Here is a 10,000-nt window from a genome sequence, read left to right as displayed (position 1 = left end):
TCTCTCTCTCTCTCTCTCTCGTTCTCTCTCTCTCTCTCTCGTTCTCTCTCTCTCTCTCTCTCTCTCTCTCTCTCCTCTCTCTCTCTCTCTCTCTCTCTCTCTCTCTCTCTCGTTCTCTCTCTCTCTCTCTCTCTCTCTCTCTCTCTCTCTCTCTCTCTCTGTTTCTCTCTCTCTCGTTCTCTCGTTCTCTCTCTCTCTCTCGTTCTCTCTCTCTCTCTCTCTCTCTCTCTCTCTCGTTCTCTCTCTCTCTCTCTCTCTCCTCTCTCTCTCTCTCTCTCTCTCTCTCTCTCATTTTCATTTTGCCTAAGGAAGAAAAACATGCATGAAATGAGGGAAAGTCTTCCTTCATTATAAATTTTTCGTCGCTCCATTACCTCTTTTGGATTAAAATCAAGTGAAAAATGTTTTAAGCAGATTTTTTTTTATAGAAATAGAGCTAATACTTTAATTTTGCACAGTATTCAGCCCGAAATGGACCGGTATATATTAAGAACATAAACTTAAGCAATACAGACCGTTATAGTGTATGAGGAGCCAGGTAGAATATTAGCAAGATTTGCATTTTCTCACATACAAACAGTTGTTGAACCATGACATATTTATTTTATGTTTTCCGCGAGTAAATATTTTCACAACACTTCAATCTTCTTCTTCTTCTCCTTTGTCTACATCTTTCCCACTTCTGAGTGAGTGTTACTTTATGCTAGTGAGTCCCATTTTGTGATCCGAGAAAATCAGATGATTTAACGCGAATAACAAAAGCCTGTCGAGTGCAATATAGATACAAGTTTTCGTAAATAGTCGGTGATTAGTTTGAGGTCGGAAGAGTGGGATAAAACGTCTTCGTAGGATAGTTACCTTGTGAAATACGAAAAATCTGAACAAGATGGCAGCCTCTAACACAAACAAGGCTTGGAGCGATTTTGCTGCAATCAGCAAGGGCAAGAGTAATTTCCATGAGTTGGCAAAACAAGAACTAGATCGACTGGTAACAGAGGTCGCTTGTAACTCCAACCCGTGTGACGAAAAAAATATTCTCAAACATATTGAAACAATATGATCTAACAAACTGGAGCAAGTCTGCGGAAAACATCATCAAAATAATAGAAGAAATTCCAAAGAAGATCCAGGTGATAAAGAGACTTATAAAGAAAGTTTACATCAATCAGCACATTCCATTCAAGAACAATAAAAAGTCCAATATGGTGAATGTGCTGATTGATGCGTTGGGAAAAAGAATGCCAAAATGGTGCAATACATGTAAGATATGATACGGTATTCTTAACCCGCAACAATTATTAAGGAAATGCGATGTATGCCACGTTCCAATACATCCTAATTGTGCTGAAGTGCAACAAAAAGTAAGTACTAAAGACACAAAGGTATTTTGCTCAACATGCTTAGTATGGATAGAAAATATAATTAAGTCGAGACTGAATCTGCAATTAGTTGAAGAAGAAGAAGACGAAGAAGAAGAAGAAGAAGAAGAAGAAGAAGAAGAAGAGAGAAATGAACAGGATATGTGTAAGGATGCAGAGGAAATCATTGATACAACATATGATGCCATTCAACAACATACTTACGTAGAAATAGAATATCCTATGGAAACAAATAATAGACCCAAGAGACTCTACCCGGACCTACATACTTTTAGGGAAGAGCAAGAACAAGAAAAAAAAGAAAAGAAAGATATAGTCTGCAATTCACTGAAAAGAGGGAATTGCAGATTTGGCGAAAGATGCTACTACAAGCATCCAAAGATATGCCATAATTATGAAATATATGGTAAGTGTGCGTATTTAGACGGATATGCAGACGAATGCAGAGATCTCAATCCAAAAATATGCAAAAACCTGAAAGAAAGAAAAGGATGCAAATTCAACAAAAAATGTTGATATATGCATCCTGCAACCATGAATGAAAGGCAGAAAACTCAGCAAACAGAAAAGAAAAATGAAAGCAAAAATGAAACAAAAAAAGAATAAAAAAGCAAGCCGTGTATATACAGCGCTATGCACAAAAGGCCCAAAGATATGATGCCTTTCAACCCAAATATGCGCAACTAGAGCCCAACTACAAAGAATGCATCTATAATGCCAGGGGTTGGTGCACGTATGGGGATAATTGGAGGTATACACAGCAAAAATAAATATGAAGGTGAAAGAGCAAATATAATAGAAAAGTTGGATTTTTTAATGGTAGAATTCCTGGAAATGAAGAAAAGAACATCATATCAGAACAGGAAGAAAGCATGAGAGAATCCATATTATTACCAATATTAAATAATGGGGATGAAACACAAACCATAATAGTGATGAATACACAGGGTTTAGTCACGAGTAACTCTAAAAGGAAAATAGAGTTCTTAGAAGAACTAACCCAAATTGAGAAAATAGATATGTTAAATATAAGTGAAACATGGTATTCCCAAGAGACTGCAGTGATGACCAGATAAAGGGTTACCAAACATATAGATCAGATGGAACAAATAGGTTTCAAGGGGGAATTGCAATATATGGAAGAGAGATTAATCAAGGAAAAGTCTGTGAAAAATACAGCAACACAATGTGAATTGATTGCGGTAGAATTTGAATTTGAAAAACTAGTGAATATTGTAGTTTACAGACCCCAAATACTAAGGAGTTTGACATAATAATAGAAAAAATAGATGATATATGTAGAAACCATAAAGACCGGAATATACTCCTATCCAGAGATTTTAACTTTTCTTTCATGGATTGGAAAAGAAAGGATAGAAGAAAGTGGTTGTATATATACATATAAAAAAGAGTAATAATAGCGCAGAAGATAAGAGGCAATTTGAAAAGCTTCAAGATATGCCATTAGAATATAATATGCAACAAATAAACCACATTCCAACAAGAAAGGAAAATGTCCTAGATTTAGTATTTGTGAATGAGGTGAATTATGTTAAAGAAATAATAGTGTATAACACGAGAATTTCAGACCACAATGTCATAGAATTAATAGTCCATTCCAAAGCAAGTGATCGCAGAGATAATCAAAGCACAAAACGTTGGGAAGGATATGGAAAATATATTTTTTAGAGTAAGAATATAAAATGGTCAGAAATAAATGAAGAACTGAACAAAGAATGGAAAAATGTATTCGTAAGTGATAATATACAGGTAAATACAGACATACCGTACAAAATACTGGAGAAAATTGTTGAAAATTATGTACCGAAAAAAAAACAATAAACAACAGACATGCATACCAAGAGACAGAAGGATCTTATTTCAGAAAATTAGAAAGTGAAAGAAAAATCTTGCAAAAGAAAAAAATGTATGGAAAATGATGGAAATAAAAAGTAAGATAGAAAATGCTGAACAAAAGATTATACAGTCGAAAGAAAATGAAAAAAGGGACTTAGAAGAAAGGACACTTCAAAATATTAAAAAAAAAAAAAAACCAAAAGTACTTTACTCCTATGCAAAAAATATGAATAAAGTGAGATTAGAAATAGGCCTTCTAAGAATTGAAGGACGATTAACGAATAAAAAAAGAGGAAATATGCAACATGTTAGCAGAAAAATATAAGAGTGAGTTCACGCCAAGAATTGCGAATGAGAATAATGAAACAGAAATGAGAGAAGAAAATGTTGAATATCTAACGGATATACTGTAGATATTAATGAAGCAAATATTGTCAAGGCTATAAGCGAAATTAAAAATGGATCGGCAGCCGGACCAGATGGAGTTCCAGTGATTTTGTTAAAAAAAACTGAACACACTATCGCGAAGCCGCTTGCAATACTCCTAAGACAAAGTGTAGATATGAGCGAGATGTATGTTAAACATAAATTAGCTTATATAACCCCTATTTTCAAAAGTGAATCAAGACTAGAGGCAAGCAATTATAGACCTGTTAGTCTAACATCACATATTATGAAAGTGTATGAGAGGGTAATAAAAAAGAAAATAATGAATCATTTGGTTGAAAATAATTTGTTTAATATAGGTCAACAAGGTTTTGTGCCCGGAAAAAATACACAAACCCAACTGATAGCACACTATGAAAACATATACAAAAATATGATAAATGAAAAAGACACAGATGTGATCTATATAGATTTTGCAAAAGCCTTTCACAAGGTAGACCATAATATGTTGGAGAAAAAATGAGAAAGCATAATATTGTGGGAAAGATAGGAAAATGGGTAAAAGAATTCCTGCTAAACAGAAAACAGATAGCGGTTGCAAATGACGAGAAATCAGATGAAGATCAGGTAATATCTGGCATGCCACAGGGTACGGAATTAGCTGCACTGCTGTTTGTTATTATGATCTCAGACATAGACTGTGATGTTAAAAACTCTGTAGTGAGATGTTTCGCCGATGACACAAGAATAAGTAGAGAAATTACTTGTGATGAAGATAGGAACTCACTACAAATAGATCAATACAAAATATATGAATGGGCGTAGATAAATAGGATGGTATTTAACTCCAATAAATTCGAATCAATAGATTATGGAAACAGAGAAGGAATGGTATATGCATACAAAGGACCTAATAACCAGACAATCACAAACAAGGAAGCAATTAAAGACCTTGGTGTAATGTTAAATAGGAACATGTTATGCAACAACCAAATAGCAACACTTGGCTAAATGTAAAGCAAAAATGGGAATGTTATTCAGACACTTTAATACAGGAAAAGCTGAACACATGATTATGCTTTACAAAACTTATGTACGTAGTACACTCGAGTATTGCAATGTTATATGGTACCCACACTACCAAAAGGATATTGCACAAATAGAGAGTGTACAAAGGTCCTATACTGCTAGAATAGAAGAAGTTAAGGACCTTGACTACTGGGAAAGACTGCAATTTTTAAAACTATACAGTCTAGAAAGAAGAAGAGAACGCTACATGATAATACAAGCATGGAAGCAAATAGAAGGAATTACTGAAAACATCATGGAGCTAAAAATATCAGAAAGAGCAAGCCGAGGTAGATTAATAGTGCCAAAAACTATACCAGGAAAACTAAGGAAGGCGCACAGGACATTAATCCACTACGCACCAGCATCGGTAATGCAGCGACTATTTAATGCGCTGCCAGCTCATCTAAGAAACATATCAGGAGTGAGCGTAGATGTGTTTAAGAATAAGCTGGATAAATACTTAAGATGCATCCCAGACCATCCAAGACTGGAAGATGCAAAAATACACCGGAAGATGCATTAGCAACTCTCTGGTGGATATACGAGGTGCCTCACACTGAAGGACCTGGGGGAACCCAAGCATAGAATAAGGCAATAAGGTAAGGGGTCGATGTTTCTGGTCAGCTTTCTCCATCTACCTCTGTCCCACACCTCATCACCGGTTAATCCCTTTGAACGAAGGTTATCCTTGATACAGTCCACCCACCTACGCTTTGGTCTCCCTTTCCTTCTTGTTACCTGTATCTCCATTTCCATCACACTCCTCCCAATATATATCTTTCCAATCATTGTTTGGAAAGATAAAAGGATTTTAGAGGAATCCACTACATCATGCACAGAGAATTATTGCGAATCGTGAAGGCTTCAATTGAAACCACTAATTGTTCATAGAATGGGGAAGGGAAAAAAAGGGCATTGGTTATTTCTTTAGAGCATACGTTATAAGATAAAATATGGGAAGCTTTTGCGAGTAGTAAGAATAATCTCCCTTATATAATTAAGAGCAAGTATCTGGCTATATATATGAAGATATTTCCCTTCCTGTCATGCTGACCGGCAGGGGGAAGAGGGAGTACCTGGTGAGAGAGGTTACCCTAAGAGGGTACACTCGGAAACTACACACGTGACACTCCCACAAATTGCCGAACCAATGGGTTGTAGTTAGGAAAGAGTAGAGAGAGGGCGTGTGAACAGTTGAATCTGTTTGGTTGGTTGGGTATATCTATCTAAGTATTTAACGGTAATTTTTGACGGGTCGGGTACACTGGTTACATGATAGTCTTGAAGAAATATACAGCGAGGCCAATTATCCTCATGAAAATGCCTTTAGCAAAATGAGTAAAGACTTTCAACTATTTTTCGTGCTCCCATCTAAAAAAATCTTGTTGGGAATAAAAGAAAAAAGAAATTGCGATGGGCGTCGGCATCTCAAAAATACACTATGGCAAAGTTTCGCCTTGTTTTCCTTGCACTTTGGAAACTCGCCTTTTAAGAACTCGAAAATTCCTATTGAATTTCATTTTTTGTTAAGTTCCTTATTTTCTCTTTAGTAAAGACTCGTCGTATATGAGCCAGAAGTTCTGAAAACGTAGTTCTGAAACCTTTTAGAATGTTCACTAAAATAAAGTTTTTTTTTTTTTTACTGCTGGATAGCGTCAATTAGAAAAATACCGAGTTGAGGGTGGATTGTTAGTTCTGAAAATATAAAATTGTGGATGGACTATTTGTGTTGATAAAAGTATTTTCATTTAAAGCTTGGAAACCTTTTACTATATTCTGGATGAGGAATGGTGGGTACTTGAGTTTGCGTGTTGAAAAACTTTAGTACTACTTTGATATTTCTCCTAATAATTTTTGTAATGATGATTCCTGAATAAATTCCAGAAATGATTAGGGAAATTCTTTAGATTATCTGTAAATAATAAACGAAACGAAATTGAAGAAATTGTAATTTCAGGTATTGCTTAGACAAGTGTTATTTCTGTATAACTAGTGTACCTGAGTCGTTGAAAATTACTTCTAAATATTTAGATATACTCGTATATGCACACACAGATTCAACCACTCCCACCTTTCCCCCTTCCCTAACTACAACCAACTGGTTAGGCAATTTGTCGGAGACATGGTTTCCGAGTCTTCAGTCACTCATATAAGCTGGTGGATGGCCGGATGTTTGAGAAAGATTTCCAATTCACCCCTTTCTAGACGACAGGTGTCTGGGAGAACGAAACAGGTCAAATATTTATTATTTGAATATTTGACCGGGCTCATGTTCCCCCAAGACAACTGTCGTCTAGTAAGGGGTGAAATGGAAATCTCTCAAACATTCGGACATCCACCAACTTATGAGTGAATGTACCTTACCCCCGGTTCTCAACCTGTTTGTCGAAATTCAAATAATGAAAACAAAACATATATAAAACAAATATGTAAAAAAAAAAAAAAAAAAAAGATAATAATAATAATAATAATAATAATAATAATAATAATACTAATAAGCATTCGGAAACTTTCTGGCTTCCCTTCGTAACAACCGATCTCGAACTGTCCATACGAAAAAAGGAAAATCCTTTTCTCCTTACTGGAATTTTTACTTTTAAAAGGACACCTATATTAACGTATTTTGGTCTAAAAATTAGCCTCAAAGTAGAACAGAAATGCATGGACAAACAACAGAAAAATACTGCCTTTGAACTGAAATAGTAGACGTATTCACTGTAAATACTGGATGTGTGTTGTAAGGGAAAGTGAGATGGTACATTTTGCTCATGAAAATATGAAACTGGATTATTTTCATTGAGTTTATGCTGGGGATTTCGTGTTTACTGTAATAAAATTGTAGTTTTTCTTTTGTGTTTGTAATCATATTAAATTTTTTTCTTGTGGGTTGTAATCCCGAGAGGTACACTTGGAAACCATACTCTCCCACAAATTGCCGAACCAGCGGGTTGTAGTCAAGAAAGGGGGAGGGGGTGGGAAGGGTTGGATTTGTGTGCGTGCATATCTATCTATCTAAATATTTAGAATTCAATTATGACGGCTCGGGTACCCAAGTTAGAAAATACCAAGTTTTGTAAGAATATATAGTTTTGGCTAAGAAACCGTGATAGTGAGAATAAAATGACAACATGGACAAGCGGAATTGGTGTTATGTGTAATAGGAAGACGAGATGAGATCGAATATTTAGAGGGACAGTGGAGAGCTAAAATAGGAAAATTCAGACCTAATTGAGTGGATATGATAATTTTGAAGGACTTGAGAGATTTTGTTTAGAATATGTATAGTTCAATCAAATGTAATTATTAAGTATGAATACAGAAATAGACTAAAAGGTCTGTCAAGTCGCTATTAATGTTCATGTAGTTCTTGGTGGGTACTCCTCCGTTATTCGTGAACAAATCGGCATGAAACCTGGTAGGTTTATTATATCGATACACTTAGCGGGTTTTTTCCCAAAAAATTTGTCTCATTAATTTTCAATTGATGAGAGACAGAAGATCAATGAAATTTCGACAACTATCGATCAATGTCTTATCAACGAGAACTTCTGTTCGTAGACTAAAAGAGAGTACTTACTGATCACTGAACAAAGATGTCATACCTTTAATTGTTAATTTATCAAGTAATAAATAATTTTCGAGGTACTAATCTGTCTGAAACTTGGTATGTGTATTCTAGATGGATACCCGCATCGACGCTCTGACCCTGATTTTCCTCCGCCAACGAAGTTGGAAGGAAGTTATGTTTTGCTCCTTGTTTGTGTATTTGTTTGTTTGTTAGTGAACACCTTCTTGTCACAATTTTGATCGTAGAGTAATGAAACTTGCAGGGATTGACTGTTATGTTAAAATCTAGAAATTAAAAAATTTCGTAAGTTCAAGGTCAAAGGTCAAGGTCATGGTCAAGCAAAATGTCCAATTCACGTAATTAGCCATAAGTTTGGACCTCGTCGTCACAGAGACTTCAAACTTGGTTTATATTTGAGCGTATGAAAATCCACGCCAATTAATACATGTTAAGGCTGAAGGTCAAGGTCGAGTCCATGGTCAAATTCAAGGAAAAGGTCAAATTCCGGTCATCAACCATACGGCCACAATTTTAATCGTAAATAAATGAAACTTGCAGGGAACTTAAACTGTTGTGTAAGGAGCTGGAAATTATTACATTTTGGAAGATTAACTGCTATCAAGGTCACGGTCGAGCACAACGTCCGTATCACGTAATCAGCCTTAAGTTTGGACATCGTTGCCGCAGAGATTTCAAACTTGGTTCATATTTGAGTGTATGAAAATCCACGCCAATTAATGCATATTAAGGTCAAGGTCAAGGTCGAGCAAAAGGTCGATAAGTACGCTGTCGGCACGGAGGTCTGCGCTCTACTGACTGCCCCCCCCCCCTCTTTTTTTTTACAATTAATATTTAATTAGAAAACAATAATCTCTTAAAGTTCACATAAAATGGCTGTGTTTAGTGTCGAGTAAAACAGGAGGGTCAGGAGATATTGTTGCAATTGGTACAGTGATTTTGATCTTAGTAATTAACAATAGATTTTCAATGTTGACAGAATCGGTCGTGTTTTGTGTCAAATGAAAGGGAAGAGACAGAAGAACACAACGGTGCAGTTAACAGAACGATTTTCGCCGTTATTGGTTAGTAATTAACTATGAATTGATGAGAACAAAGGATTTTCAAAGTTAGTGGGAAACCGTCATGTTTGGTGTCAAGTTGAATGGAAGGAGAAGGGAACAGAAATATACAACTAACACAATGGTTACCACTAGAGAGTTAAGGGATTTTTTGACTGGCTAGACAGTACTACATTAGGTCCCTCTTTCCGGTTACGGCTTATTTTTCCTTTGCATGCACATACACCGAATAGTGTGGCCTATTCTTTCTAAATTCTCATCTGTTTTCGTACAGCTGACAACAGTGGGATTACCAAACAATTTTTTTTGTCCAAGGGTGCTAACTACTGCAATGTAAGTGTTCAGTGGCTCTTAGTTATTATTATTATTATTATTATTATTATTATTATTACAACTAACCAAGCTACAACCTTAGTTTTAAAAGCAAGATACTATAAGCCCAAGAGTTCCAACAGGGAAAAATAGCCCAGTGAGGAAAGGAAATAAGGAAATAAATAAATGATGAGAACAAATTAACAATAAATCATTTTACAAACAGTAACAACGTTAGTCTTTATAAAAAACAAAGGAAAAATACCATTTGGGTCTACACCTCCATAAGCATCAGGGTCCATCAACAGAGCTTTAATTTCACGAGATCGTAAAGCTAAACTACTTAG

The sequence above is a fragment of the Palaemon carinicauda genome, chromosome 33, assembly GCF_036898095.1.
Source record: "Palaemon carinicauda isolate YSFRI2023 chromosome 33, ASM3689809v2, whole genome shotgun sequence".
Lineage (NCBI taxonomy): Eukaryota > Metazoa > Arthropoda > Malacostraca > Decapoda > Palaemonidae > Palaemon > Palaemon carinicauda.
Note: the sequence above shows the minus strand (reverse complement) of the source record.